Here is a 15,607-nt window from a genome sequence, read left to right as displayed (position 1 = left end):
ATGCCTGTGACCTTTAAAAATCTCACCCAAGCTGTCGTTGGTTGGTGAAGTCTGGGCCCCACTACTTCAAGGGAGTCTGAGAAGAGCAGGTTTCTTAGCTTTCCAGTCTCTCTAGTAGAGGAGGAAAAGTGGGCGAGGGCTGGATGGGGTGTTAGCAAACATAGCATTTGTCACAAAGGGTATACAGTGAAAATACATCTTCCTTCTGCCTTGACCTCAGATCTTCAGTTCTCTGGTCCTCTTTTTTGTTGTTGTTGTTAACTTTATTTATTTATTTACTTATTTTTGGCTGCATTGGGTCTTTGTTGCTGCGTGTGGGCTTTCTCTAGTTGCGGCGAGCGGGAGCTACTCTTTGTTGTGGTGCGCAGGCCTCTCATTGTGGTGGCTTCTCTTGTTGCCGTGTGTGGGCTCTAGGTGCATGGGCTTCAGTAGTTGTGACATGCAGGCTCACTAGTTGTGGTTCATGGGTTCTAGAGCACAGGCCCAGTAGCTGTGGCGCACGGACTTAGTTGTTCCACTGCATGTGGGATCTTCCCAGACCAGGGATCAAACCCATGTCCTCTGCATTGGCAGGCAGATTCTCAACCACTGCACCACCAGGGAAGCCCTCTGGTCCTTTTTTCACAAGGAAACTGCTACCAGTTTCTGGTGAAAATTAAAAAAAGAATTGTTCCACATCAGTATGTATGAATTTACTCTTCATCATAGCTGCCACTTGGTTGAATTTCACCAATTTATTGTTCTGTGATATTCTGGATTATTTTAATGTTGTTTCTATCTCTTGGTGAGGACTGATATTCCCCAGTAAGGCCATACAAATTGTTAAAATATGAAATGCTTTTGTACTCCCTCTCCCCCTCACTAGTGGCCTTCCTCCACTTGGTCTCTGCCTAGGACCCTCTAGACCTCCCCTAGACCCAGAAACTAAAGGGTGAACACCTTGCATAGATGGGGCTTTCCAAGACCCAGCTCCAGGCTAGACTGATTGGTTGGGACCTAAGTCATGCTAGTTGTTAAATATTTTTAATATCTCCCCTACTTCTAGGCAAATGAAATCTAATTGGATTCTGTATACTTCCTAAGACTTTTTCTCTTGTTACAGTTCAAATCACACCAATGAAAGAATATCTGACAATTTTTTTTTTTTTTTTTTTTTTGCGGTACGCGGGCCTCTCACTGCTGTGGCCTCTCCTGCTGCGGAGCACAGGCTCTGGACGCGCAGGCTCAGCGGCCATGGCTCACAGGCCCAGGCGCTCCGCGGCATGTGGGATCCTCCTGGACCGGGGCATGAACCCGTGTCCCCTGCATCGGCAGACGGACTCTCAACCACTGAGCCACCAGGGAAGCCCCAGTATGAGTGGCTCTTAATAAAACTATACCAGAATTCACAGGATCATTGCTCTCTTTTCCAATTAATAATATTTTGATACTGTATTAAAATTTGCTGCGGATGAACATCAAATTTTCAGAACCTACCTTTTTGATATATGGGATAACATTTGTCAGTTCCCAATGCCATGATTACTCAAAGATGCTAACAATAATTCTGTGATAATATATGCAGATTTTTAGTGCTCTGCAACATCGTGGTTCTCAACCTAGAGTCCTTTTGCTTCCCAGAAGACATTTGACAGTCTCTAGGGACATTTGTGATTGTTACGAGGAGGCTGGTGATACTGGCATCTAGTGGTTAGAAGTTAAGGATGCTGCTAAACATCCTACAAGTCAAGATAGCCCCCCATAACAAATTATGCAGCCTAAAATGTCAATAGTGCTGGGAATGAGAAGCCCTGCTGTACTAAAATCCACCTGGAAAAGGACATTTATCTAAACAGTTAAACATTCTTCCACTATCTTTTCTCCTGTGGTTTATCAATTTCTTCTCAAGATTGTTGGCACAATTTTTCCATTTTAAAGACCATGTTCCTTAGTAGATAATATGAAAGCAAACTCAGAATATTGTCATTTTGCTTCCTCTCTGTACCTTGTTAACATAGGAGGAGGGAGGTTGTACCTTTTTTGTCCTTCCACCCTCACATGAAACCTAAAAGATTTTGTGTTGTTTTGTGTGTTTTTTACAAGTCTTTGTTCATTGTAGTTTTAGTCCACTCTTCTAATAGGCTAATACCACACTTATGTATTCATCCTTACATTTACCCTTTTCCGTCTTCTTTTGTATGTCCTTTAAAAATCTCAGTCTTTAGAAAGTACCTTGTATATAGCACATTGAGTTATATTTGCATATGTTGTCTCCCATTTTTTTCCCCCCTCATTTGTGATTGCAGTAGTGGGTTTTATTTTTTCACCTGTCTTTCATTTTAGAATCTCTGCCTCTGGGAAATTCTTATATTTTCTCTGAACTGCTAAGCAACCTAAGGTATTTGTCTTACTTTGCTTTTGGTTTTCTTCCTTGGCCGTAATGAACTCTAAGGTGATACGTTGAATTTTTCCCAAGGTTCCTGTCACTTTGACTTCACTAACACATTCCTCTTTGTTGGTAAGAATTAAGCCCAGGGTAGCCCTTCCATTCTTAGTTTCTTTTGCTCTCTGAATGATGAAGTTGCTGATAGGCAGATGACAAAGGAAAGGAATGATTCCTCAGGGCAGGTTTTAATTACTTTATTGTCTCTTTGGGTTTGCTGAATTCTTTTACTTAAAAATTTTTGCCACGTCTCTTTTTATCTTGACCTTTCACCTCAGTCAACTTTCTTTTCATTTTACTTAACATTTCCATCATTTCTTACCTAGAATTTTTAAGTTTGGGTATTTCACTGAGAGCACAGAGTAGGTGTATTCTATATTTTCTTTCGTCTTGAGGATAATTTCCCTTGTCTTCCTCTTTTATTGTTATACAGTCTTTTAATTTTGGATTTTTTCTATTTACTTATTTTGAAAGACAAGAGATTTATTCAGTCCTGGTGTTTGTCATAAGTGAGATATATACACATCTATATCCGTTTTGAGCTCTGTCATTATCAATTTTGGAATTACAGAATTTCCCTCTCAACTCTTAAAGTGGAGGGCAAGTATCTTGCTGAATTTCTGGGCTACAGGAGCTATATATTCATTTGGGGCAACTATTCCCCTATTCCTATTGTTTGATCCTCTACTTGGACGTGAATTTAATCTTAGATAATTTGAAGCAATTCAGATTCACTTTTCTAAAAGAGGCGCATAAAACCTAATCTCTAGAATAGCCTCTGCCAGTGTTTTTTTGTGTTTCTGCTCCTACTGTTGGGGCTCTAATATCTCAGGGCACAATATGTCATTCTTCCCTTGTCCTCTTTTATCCTGTGTTGCATTTCTGGGAACTAAAATCTTCCAACTGAGTGTAGTTAGAAATATATTGCTGGGAGGTGGCCAGGAAATATCACTGGCTATCTAAAAAGCAGCTGCTGTGCAGTAACAGGGTGAGAGCTGAATTTTTGGTTGGCTCTCTCAGCCTCAAGTCTCTGACAGGATGTCTAGATACATGGATGTGAGGATCTGGCTCTGTGGCTGCTTTAAATTTAGGCACGAGGGAGTTCTAGGTCCCCCTCCTCCCAGTTTGTTCCATTCTTGAAGTAAGATAAGGTAGAGTGGCCAGATTTAGCAAATAAATATACATGACACACAAGTTTGAATTTTAGGTAAACAAATTAATAATTTTTTTAGTATAAGTATGTTTCTGGCATAAGACATATGCCAGAAAATTATTCATTGTTTATCTGAAATGCAAAGTTAACTGGTCATTCTGTATTTTATCTGGCAACTATAAGGGAAGAGAAATTCCCCTCCAGTGTTTGAAACCATGAATGAGGTCGTTATCCTTTTGTGTCTCAGGTACTGATGTAGCAGGGTCTTTTTCTGGTTTTGTAAGGGTTGCCTTACAGTCTTCACCTTCAGGGCTGGTCAACACTGGGAGGACTGGAAGAAGTTTGTAGAGTCTGGGAACCTTCAGAGAGGAAAAGAGTGAAGACCTGGACTCCTTCCTTGCATTTATTATTAGAAAGTTTTTTGTGCATTGAACTGGTCTCGATTAAAAAAGGACCTAGTAAGAAAAAACATCAAAGACCTTAGGCTAGGACTCCTTGTTGTAGCCTGCATTGCCCACTGGGAGAGGCTGTTTGTGCACTTGTGTAACTGGAGGCAGAAGGCCCTGCTGACCCATCCGCTTGGTGCTTGGTGAACTTAAAAGCTCTAGGTGTGGCTGCCATGCTATACCTCTAAGGGAGCAGGCTGCTTCTCTCTTGAAGAATCACTGTGACCACTGTATTTGCAGCAGCAAAAGCAAGAGCACAGCAGGTGGAAGGGTCACATGGAACTGCAGGGGATCAGTTTTCATGAGTAAACTGTGTGCCAGGAGCAGAACAGCAGCAGCCTTCAACAGGGCCCACTTGTATTCTAATAAAATTCTCTGGTTTTCTCTCTCTGAGGTATGTGGATCAAGAGGCCCCCAGAGTTCTTGAACAATTTGAGGAATAAGAGAGATACTGGGCTCCCTGCCAGTCTGGCAATTGGGAAGTGGTTTTAATTTGAAAGATTAATAGATAGGACCTTCTTTTTACCTCAAACTATTGAAGTAGTTCCTACTATTAGCACATATATACATATATTTTACAAATACAACATCATAACATATATTGTTTTATAATAGCTAAGTTCTGTAAAAGTTTCTTTATTCTTTTTCCAAGATGTCATGACCTGAGAAGACTATATATATTTTCCTGTGGTCTTGTGCTCAGCAGTTTTAAAAATATAGCTTAGATCAATAAATATATGTTAACAAAAGAATATCAAGTTTTATGATTCTTTACGATTCTTGCATATTTTTCATCTTGTTCAGTCTGTATCCATTAATATTTTTAAAAGACCAAGCTCAAAATTTCACCAGTAATAATTAGTCATCCTTGGTAATTTTAAAAAATTTGATTACTTGTTTAACTTTGCTGCCTTAGTTTATATCATATAATCTTGCACTTATACACATACTAAGTTAAAACATATTGATTGTTGATCCTCTTGATTGCATTCTTTTAGGGAGAAATATAGGAGCATGTTTATTATGGTCTTAGAGTAGGAAATAATTTTTTAAATAAGACCGCCAAAACATAAGCAATGAAGTAAAAGACTGAAATATTTAATTATATTAATATAAAACCCTTCTTTGTGGAAAAAAATAGCATAAAAGAAGATAAATGAAAGCTACCAACTGAGAGGATATATTTAGAAATCATTCATATAAAATGGATTGCGTTATTTTTCCCCATTCTTTTCTTTCCCTGTATCCAGGCCCTTTGTCATATGATGTTGCAGTTCTTCCCACTAGAGGCAGAGTATATTTCCCTGCACCATTAGTGTTAGACTTGGTTGTGTGGCTTGCTTTGCCCATTGAAATGTGGGCAGAAGAGGCAGAGTACTAGTTTGAAGCTTATATCTTTTTTTTTTTTTGTGGTACACGGGCCTCTCACTGTTGTGGCTTCTCCCGTTGCAGAGCACAGGCTCCGGACGCACAGGCTCAGCGGCCATGGCTCACGGGCCCAGCTGCTCCGTGGCATGTGGGATCCTCCCGGACCAGGGCACGAACCCGTGTCCCCTGCATCGGCAGGCGGACTCTCAACCACTGAGCCACCAGGGAAGTCCGAAGCTTATATCTTAAGAGGCACTGTGTTTCCAATTGTCCTTGTATTTTTGTTGTTGCCATGGGAAAAACATGGTTCTGGTAGCCGGCTTGTCCAAGGAGGATGAGAAACATGTGGAATAGATCTGGATTCCAAAACTACAGCTTGGAGTAAGCCCAGCCAGGCCCATCCTGCATTAGCTGACCCTCAGCCAACCTGAAAATATACAAGAGAGAATAAATGTTGTTTTATCCCACTGAGTTTTAGGGTGGTTTCTTATGTAGCATTATTGTGGAAATAGCTGGCTCACAGACTCATTCAATGAAAATGATCTAAGAACTCCTAAAAAATTAATGAGGAAAATAACAATCTTAACAGGGAAATGGGTCCATGATAAGTGAAAAAGTAATTCATAGATGAGAAAATTGTAATGACCAATACATAAGTGAAAAGACATTTAGCTTGTTTCACTAGTTATCAGGTAAATACAGATTAAATCAATGATGAGATAGTTTATCATACCTATTAGATTGGCAAAAATTAATGTCTGACAATAACCTAGTATCTATAAGGATGTGAAGAAAATAGAACTTTTATATACAGATGGTGGAATGTTTAAGAATATAAAGAGAGGGACTTCCCTGGTGGTCCAGTGGTTAAGACTCTGGACTTGGGCTTCCCTGGTGGCACAGTGGTTGAGAGTCCACCTGCCGATGCAGGGGACACGGGTTCGAGCCCTGGTCTGGGAAGATCCCACATGCCGCAGAGCGGTTAGGCCCGTGAGCCATGGCCACTGAGTCTGCGCTTCCGGAGCCTGTGCTTCGCAACGGGAGAGGCCACAACAGTGAGAGGCCCACGTACCACAAAAAAAAAAAAAAAAAAAAAAAAAAAAGACTCTGGACTTCCACTGCAGGGGACACAGGTTTGATCCCTGGCCGGGCAACTAAGATCCCGCATGCTGCGCAGCATGGCCAAAAGAAAAAAAAAAAAAAGAATACAAAGAGAGACATAGTAAGCAGGGAGAGGATATTTTCGAGGAATATAATTGACAAAGGATTATATATAAAATATACAGAGAATTTTTGGAAATTACTAAGAAAAAACAGGCAACCTAGGAGAAAAATTGGTAAAAAAATACAGGTAAGCAGTCCACAGAGAGGAGTGTTTTAAGCTAGTTAACCTAAAACAGATCACCAATTACACTGGTAATCAGAAATGAAAATTAAAACAGCAATGAGATCAACTTTGTACCTCCCATGGTGCCAGAAGTTGAAATGTCACGCAGTATCTTGTGCTGGTGAGGAGATGGGGACATGTGAGTCCATGTGGTCTGCTGGTAATATTTTGGAGACCAATTTGGTAGTATTTGTTGAAATTGAATACTCACATACATTCTGACCGAGAAATTCTACTTCTGAATTGTATTAATTTCTAGTGCTGCCATAACAAAATACCACATGCTGGGTGGCTTAAACAACAGAAATTTATTTTCTCATAGTTTGAAGGCTAGAAGTCTAAGATCAAGGTGTCAGTAGGTTTGTTTTTTTCCTGAGGCTTCTCTCCTTGGCTTGCAAATAGCTATTTTTTTTACTATATCCTCACATGGTCATCCCTCTGTGTGTGTGCCGGTGTCCTTACCTCCTCTTCTTATAAGGTTAGCATTTATAGTGAATTAAGGCCCACCATAATGGCCTCATTTTAACTTAATCACATCCTTAAAGACCTTGTTTCCAATAAAGCCATATTCTGAGGTACGGGGGGTTGGTACTACAAACATGAATTTTGAGTAGGACACAATTCAGCCCACAGCAGAATATATATATATATTAGAGGGACTCTTGCATAGGTTCACAAAAATACATGTATGAGAATGTTTGTTATAGCATTGTTTCCTATAGTAAAGGGTTGAATACTACCTAAACATACTTGAATAGGGATATGGGCAGATAAAATACATTATAAATGCATCTGATAAAATGCTATAAATGCAAGATAAAAGAACAAACTAAATCAATCACATTAATTGAGAACTCATTTTTCTCAAATAATAAGAAATCTGTAGGTGAGAAGTTCAGAACTGATAACATCAAAGACCTAAGCTCTTTCTATACTTCTGCTCTGTCATCTTTCCTCCTCAGGTTTGCAGTAAGACTGCTTTATGTTCAGGCATCATACCACAGATAATAGAAGGATGGGTGAAGGGCTATGGCAACATTGTCTGACATCCTTTTTATAGGGAAAGCAAAAGCTTTGCCAGAAACCCTCTCAGCAAACATCTGCTGATATCTCATTGGCCAGAATTCTGTCATATGCCATTTTGAGTTGCAAAGAAGGCTGGAAAATCTAATGTCTTGCTTCCATAGCAGTGAAAGGCAAGGGGGAGCTGGCTCTATGTATTGAGTGAGCTAACCTGTGGTTATAGTTTCACATCAATAGACTGTGAAAATGTAATGTTGAGACGAGAAAGTGAGAGAGAGAGAGAGAGAGAGAGAAAGAGAGAGAGAGAGAGAGAGAGAGAAGTAGGAATAGATGGGAAGTACAATACTGTTTGTGTAAATTTAAAAATCCACACACACATAAGGCCATATACCATTATAAAGATATATACCATTGTAAAGGTATATACCATTGTAAAGGTATGTATATCATATATAATAAAAGTTATGGAAAGTTGATTGGAAAGGTACCCATGAAATACTACAGATTGGATGCCTATAGGAAGGAGGGAGGGAAGTGGAACTGAGGCTGAGGGATACAGAATATGATAAAAACAACAACAAAAACAACAACAACAACAAAAAACAGGCTTTTCACAGACCAGTTGCATGAATTGAACTTCACAGAGGAGCATGATTGATTGTGTCAGTCTAATTCTTTGTATTCAAGACCCAGGAGGAAAAAAGCTGGGATGAGTCAGGTCGTGTGTGGGTTACTCAGACTATTGGTCAAGGTCATTATTTAGAGTAAAAAAAATGTGATTCACTATGTTAACAATTATTTTTAACAATTATTATTTTTTTTAATTATTTTTATTTACTCTGTGATAAGCACCATTCTTTTCACTACAGTTGAAGGTCTGATGTTACAGTTTAAGTTTAGGGACGGTAGCAGTTATTTTTTGGACAATTTAGGGATACTGTAAGCTTTGAAAAATGGATTTTCTTTGTGTTTGTACATATATTTCCTGTGTTCCATAATGCAAAATTAGTAGAGTTGACTTTTAGAGGGTCAGTGGGGACAAGAGTAAAATAAACCTGGCTACTTGGTAGTGAAATCCATCATGCTCTAGTTTTCTGTTATTATCTTTGGAAACAGAGAGTGGGAGAAAGATTTCCTTCTTCTCTTTCTAATATAGTCTCAGTGACCGACTGGCTCTCTGCTCTGGAATGAAGCAGATTGGCACAACTCCATAAGTCTTATGTGGGAACAAGACACCAGAGGTTCCTTCCTTCCCTCCTTCCTTCCTTCCCTCCTTCCTCCCTTTCTTTTTCTTTCTTTCTCTCTTTCTTTCTTTTTCTTTCTTTCTTTCTTTTTCTTATTGTCATTATTTGCTTTTAGTTTTGTATTCTGTCCTTAAACCATCCCATACTCAATCCTCTAAATAACATACACAATTTATTAATATGTGTTAGTATGTCTTGTGTTTATTAAGCATTTGTTATGACTTTGGAAGCAGCTTTTTTTTAACATCTTTATTGGAGTATAATTGCTTTACAATTGTGTGTTAGTTTCTGCTTTATAACAAAGTGAATCAGTTATACATATACATATGTCCCCATATCTCTTCCCTGTTGCGTTTCCCTCCCTCCCAGCCTCCCTATCCCACCCCTCTAGGTGGTCACAAACCACCTAGCTGATCTCCCTGTGCTATGCGGCTACTTCCCACTAGCTATCTATTTTACTTTTGGTAGTGTATATATGTCCATGTCACTCTCTCACTTTGTCACAGCGTACCCTTCCCCCTCCCCATATCCTCAAGTCCATGCTCTAGTAGGTCTGTGTCTTTATTCCCATCTTACCCCTAGGTTCTTCATGACCTTTTTTTTTTTCTTAGATTCCTTATATATGTGTTAGCATACGGTATTTGTTTTTCTCTTTCTGACTTACTTCACTCTGTATGACAGACTCGAGGTCCATCCACCTCACTACAAATAACTCAATTTCGTTTCTTTTTATGGCTGAGTAATATTCCATTGTATATATGTGCCACATCTTCTTTATCCATTCATCTGTTGGAAGCAGCTTTTAAGCTCTTCCATTTTAGGACCATGATTCCTTGTTACCTAATTATAAATTATTATCATGGATGGGGTAGAACTTCCCTTGGTGAAATGGATTTAATTTGCTAAATAAAAATGTGTGAACTTAATGACTCTTCACCACTTTTAAATCAGATGGGCAATCTGTTATCTCTCACAGCAGTCTTCTAAAATTCAATGACATCTGGATTTGGAAAAGTAGAATTCCACAAAGAGAAACTTATCTTTCCACAAAATAACAATAATTGACTAATGAATTATTTAATACTATAATTCACACTCCATTAGAGCCTATGAGTAATTTTATAAGTAATTACCCTTCATATCAGCTTTATAGGTCTCACTTCACAGGAAGAAACCACAGTAAATGGGAGTCAATGTGGACAAGGCCAAGCAAAGTAAAGTAGGGCTTGAATCTGAACTAAGTTTGTCTTGCCTTTCTGCCTATTCTTTTCATGACTTCCCTTCTTTCCCTACCCCTAGTGGGTACTTGTTTTGCAAAGTACTATCTTTGGCGCCTTATCTCCCTCTACTCAGCCTTAGGAGAGCTCTTCTAGTCTCATGATTTAAGGCGTAACACGGATGCGTAGTTACCATATCTTGATTTTTCTCCTGAGCTCCAGGATTCTGAATTTCTAGCTCCCCATTGTTTTTTTAAGCCACAAATAGAATGGAGTCTAATAAGGCCTTTAGATATAGGTTCTTAAGGCACCTGGAAAAACCAAAAATCATTAAATGAGACGCAGTTCAGGAGTGCCTGTGTCAGGGAACCAAACTCAGAGTTGGAAAGTAAAGTGGAATTAAGTGGTTAACTGAAAACTGAAAAAAAAAATTAGTTATCTGTATATTCTAAAATGTGTGGGTGATAGGTAAGAAGGATAAGCAAATTACTTGTAAAACAGACTTTTCAGTTTCCTCCTGGATGCTTATCTTATAAGTTAATTTGAGAAATAATTTTAAGTATCGCTTTTATATTATAGAGAATACATCAGTTTAGAAAATTGAAGTTAAAAAATTTTATGAAAGAATCAATAACAGTTGAGATGTTATACTTTATTTCCAAATGTAAAATTTAATTTTTACATGGCTACCATTAGTTACTACATGAGGAAAGAAACTGCCATATTCAGGTATTAAAAATAATTTTATAGAGTGAAGAACCCCAAACTTGCTTTCATTATAAGGAATAGAATTCTCTTTTAAAGAAGCTATAATTTCCTATTGCGAATCACAACTGAGGAAGAGAATGATTATTTCTTTTCTCTTTGGAAAATTTAATACTTTCGTATAAAGGATATGTCATTAGTGGCAAGCCTGGGAACATGAGAAGAGAGATCACTCTGAGCCTTTAGATCTGTTTTATTTTTGCCATCGTTTACAGTAGACTTGATGTTTGTGATAATAGCTTTAGAGAAGTGTGGAAAATTTTTATCTTTGGTCAAGATAAATTTGTGGTAGTTAATGATGTTAGCTAATTAGATAGTAAGATCTTTATTTTTAGAGTAAATCAGGCAAATCAATGTTCATGCTTTTCCAAATTGAAGTGGGTGTTAAGTTGTAAAATAAAGAATGTGCAGCTCGTATGAGGACTTTGTTAGTCATAACATTTCACGCTCATGAGAAATAATGCAGGGATAACAGGAAACATATCTTCTAATATTACCTTATAGCTCCTAATATATAATCGACAGCAAATATTAAACAGGGCAATTAGAAAATATTAAACAGTTTACAAATGTCATATGTAAACTTTGAAGAGAAATTATTTTGTTTAATAGGGCAGTTTTATTTTTATTTTTTGGAATTTGTTTTTGGATTTTCTAATGGGGCTTAGAATATTTATGTAGAGTTTTTGTTGTTTGCTTTTTTGTCCCAGAAGATCTAGGGTTGTGCAGTCATTGTGATGATTGAACACAATTCTGATGCATGTGATTGAGTTGATAGAGGAAGAAATAATGGTAGAATTTGTCACAGATGAGAAATATTAAACACTAATATGGGCTCTATAAGTCAAATTTATATGGGCAAATAAAATGGGATATTTCTAACCACATTTAATAGGGAAAGTTGAGATGGTGTGCCCCAGTTCCTAGTTCAAGTATAGAAAGAAATGTCATTGGACTCAATACTGTGGCCTTTCAGAATCAGATGATACCCTCTACTGGCTAAATGTGGGATTGCGTTTAAAAATGAATGGCTGGAAAGGAACTGCATTTCCAGAGAGACACATCAAGAGGGCTTGAAAATGGGCATTCAAAGGGAATTCATGACAGGCCTTCCTTGCCATATGTCAGCACCCCTGATGAACAAAATAGTCCAAGAGAATCCCCAACCAGACCCTTTTGTCTACATGGATGATTCCATCATGAACTTCGAGGTTGATTCACAGATACCAGCTGGTCACACAAAATGGAAGAAGCCTCACGAACGCACCTCATTCACACACACAAAGCATGAAGAGTTGAAGGTTCTGTTTAGCTGTAACATGTTTCCAGATAAAAATCTCCAGAGAGAACTTGCTTTAAAACTCAGCCTACCGGAGTCAACAGTAAAGATTTGGTTCAGGAATTGGCGGTTCAAAAAGAGGAAGCAGCAACAGCAACAAGAGCAGCAATCGGTCCTTCCAGCCAAGAATGTGCCCACAGCATCAACCAGTCCTCATTCTTTTCTCCCTGCAGTTTCAGATTCCTATAGCTCCCACTCATCTCAGCCCTTAGACCCTTTCCATTGGGCAGGGGGCTCTATCATCACTGAGATTGCTACAAGTGATGTCCAAATGCAAGATCCTCAATTGGAGAGGCTAGTGGCCTCAGTTCCTGCTTTGTACTCTGATGCCTATGACATAGCACAAATCATGGAACTGTACAGTTTTCCTGATGAGGATGAGATAGCCAGATCTTCTTTCCACTCTCTGTGTTAGTATCTCTCACCGACAAGGCCCAGTTAGAGTAGAGTTCCTCTCTTAGCACCTTTGCTGATCCAGCTGTAGGTTTATCTCCTGGGCAAACCTGCCTCAATATGACAAACTGGAGCTTTGCAGCCTACAGTCTGAGAGACAGCCTGGAATTCCAGAACCCCTCCAGTATGGCACACTTTGGATGTCTCTGATCAAAGTACTAATAAATATCAGACAGTATAGAAAAAGGATCTTCATGCATCTTGTACATGCTCTTGCCTTTGTCTGCTTTTAACCCAAATATCTGGCTCAGTGTTGCTTTGATTTCCATGGAAATGTAAAAATGAGGAGTTTCCTGCAAGTATAGCTCAGTACTGCACAATCAGCCCCACAACTCTCCCTGGAGAGGCCTTCCTAGTCCCTTCAATGGCCAATGAGACTCCAAAATTCCCTCTTCCCAAAACTATCTTTGACTTTTTAAAAGGTCAGTAGCCTTTAGGGGTCATCCACTTTTAATGGCAGCAGGTTTATAAACTTACATTTCCAACAAACTTGACAGCTAAGCTAATTTTCCAGCTATATGATTAATGAACAAAATTAATGGCACTTCTCAAAACCAATAATAAAGAAACACATAATAAAATAAGTACCTCTCAATGAAAAATATAAAGTATCTAGGAATTAACTAAGAAAATTAAGACCTCTGTAATGAAAAGTTTAAAACGTAATAATGGACATTGGAAATGTTTTGAATAAAAGACATTTGAAGCCATAAAATAATCAATTTAACAGGGTTAAAGTCATATAAAGCATGTTCTCCAAACACAATGGAATGAAAATAGAAATCAATAGTAGAAGAAAATTCAGGAAATTCACAAATATATGGATATTAAAAAGCACGCTCCTGGACTTCCCTGGTGGCGCAGTGGTTGAGAGTCCGCCTGCCGATGCAGGGGACGCGGGTTCGTGCCCCAGTCCAGAGGGATCCTGCATGCCGCGGAGTGGCTTGGCCCGTGAATAAAATAAAATAAAAAGCACACTTCTAAATAACCAATAGATAAAGAAGAAATCAGAAGGAGAATTAGGAAATATGCAAAGATGAGTGAAAACAAAAACACAATATACCAAAACTTACAGGATGAGGCTAAATCAGTGCTTATGAAGAAATCTATAGCTGCAAAAGCCTATATTTAAAGAATAAGATCTCAAATCAACCTTTTTTTGAATAGGAGGGAAGCTGGCCTAGTTATATTAATATCTATCCAGTTAAACTTTAAGGCAAAACATTTTGTTGGAAGTAAAAGTATGTTAGACAAGGATAAAGGGAACAATTAACCGAAAGATACAATAATTCTGAATTTGTATACATTTAACATATTCCCAAAATATATGAAGTAAAAATTAGCAAAACTCTTGGGGAAACTTAACAAATACATAGTCATAATAGATGATTTTATCCATAGGTCAAATGAATAAAAATTTCGTATGGGTAGAGATTTTAACTGTACAGTTAATAGGCTTGATTTAATGAAAGTATATAGATTTCTGCATTCAACTGGTAGAGAATACACATTCTTTTCAAGTGCATAAGGACTACATATTAGACCATGAAGCAAATCTTAACAAACTCAATAACATACAAACAGCATTCTTTGATCATAAGGTAATTTAATTAGAAAAAACTCCAACCTCTCCCTCAATTTAGAAAGTAAAAAGAACATTTCTAAGCAATTAATCAAGCATGGGAGAAATTATATGAATAATCTGCTAGCATACATTATATAATAACAATAACTGGATTAGCATTCACTGGGGGAAAGTATTAGAGATAGTGGCAGTAGCAGGTTTGAATGTCCTGTTACCCATCACATTCTGGGTCATCACAGAGGGATCTTGCAGGTCAAGACTGCAGACCTAGGGTAGAGATATTGGCCCTCAGGTTGTGAGGTTTTTTGCTTATTGTTTTTTTAAAAAAGTTACTTTTGATTTTTTAAAATAGTCTTATTATTATTATTTTTTGCAGTACGTGGGCCTCTCACTGTTGCGGCCCCTCCTACTGTGGAGCACAGGCTCCAGACGAACGGCCATGGCTCACGGGCTCAGCCGGTCCACGGCATGTGGGATCTTCCCAGACCGGGGCACGAACCTGTGTCCCCTCCATCGGCAGGCAGACTCTCAACCACTGCGCCACCAGGGAAGCCCTAACAGTCTTATTTTTTAGAGGAGTTTTCATTTCACAGCAAAATGAGCAGAAGATACAGAGATTTCCTATATAGCCCCTGCTCCCACATACACACAGCCTCCCCCACTATCAACAACCCACACCAGAGTGGTCCATTTGTTATAACAGATGAACCTACACTGATACATCTTTATCCCCTAAAGTCCATAGTTTACATTAGAGTTTGCTCTCAGTGTTGTACATTATACGAGTTTTGACAAGTATGTAATTGTCATGTATTCACCATTCACATAGGAGAGTTTCACTGCCCTAAAAATCCTCTGTGCTCCACCTATTCATCCCTCCCTCTCCCCTAATCTCTGGCAACCACTGATCCTTATCTCCATAGTTTTGCTTTCAAATCAATAACTTTTCACCCCAAGAAACTAGAAAAAGGAGAGCAAAATAAATCCAAAGCAAGAAGTAGGGAAGTAAAGGCTGAAGTGGAAATAAATGAAATAGAGAATAGAAAAGCAATAGAGCAAACCAATGAAATCCAAGCAAGCTAGATTGAGAAGAAGAAGAAGAAAAAGAGGGAGAAGAAGAGGAAGAAGAAGGGGAGGAGAAGGGGAAGGGGGAGGGGAGGAGAAGAGGAAGGGGGAGGGGGAGAGGAGGGGGGAAAGGGAGGAGG

At 38.6% G+C, this 15,607-nt stretch overlaps 1 protein-coding gene and 1 pseudogene across 2 annotated transcripts in view; both read left to right on the top strand.

The window, feature by feature from the left end:
* The window catches only part of CTNNA3 (catenin alpha 3), a 1,654,963-nt gene that overhangs the window by 12,078 nt on the left and 1,627,278 nt on the right, over positions 1-15,607 (top strand). The window lies entirely within an intron of this gene.
* LOC309815810 (arginine-fifty homeobox-like) lies at positions 12,105-12,967 on the top strand (annotated as a pseudogene). The gene has a single exon. The product of its transcript is annotated as an arginine-fifty homeobox-like (transcript).

Source organism: Mesoplodon mirus (assembly GCF_964341445.2).
Source record: "Mesoplodon mirus genome assembly, chromosome: 2".
Classification (NCBI taxonomy): domain Eukaryota; kingdom Metazoa; phylum Chordata; class Mammalia; order Artiodactyla; family Ziphiidae; genus Mesoplodon; species Mesoplodon mirus.
Note: the sequence above shows the minus strand (reverse complement) of the source record. Positions and strands in the feature narration are given on the sequence as shown.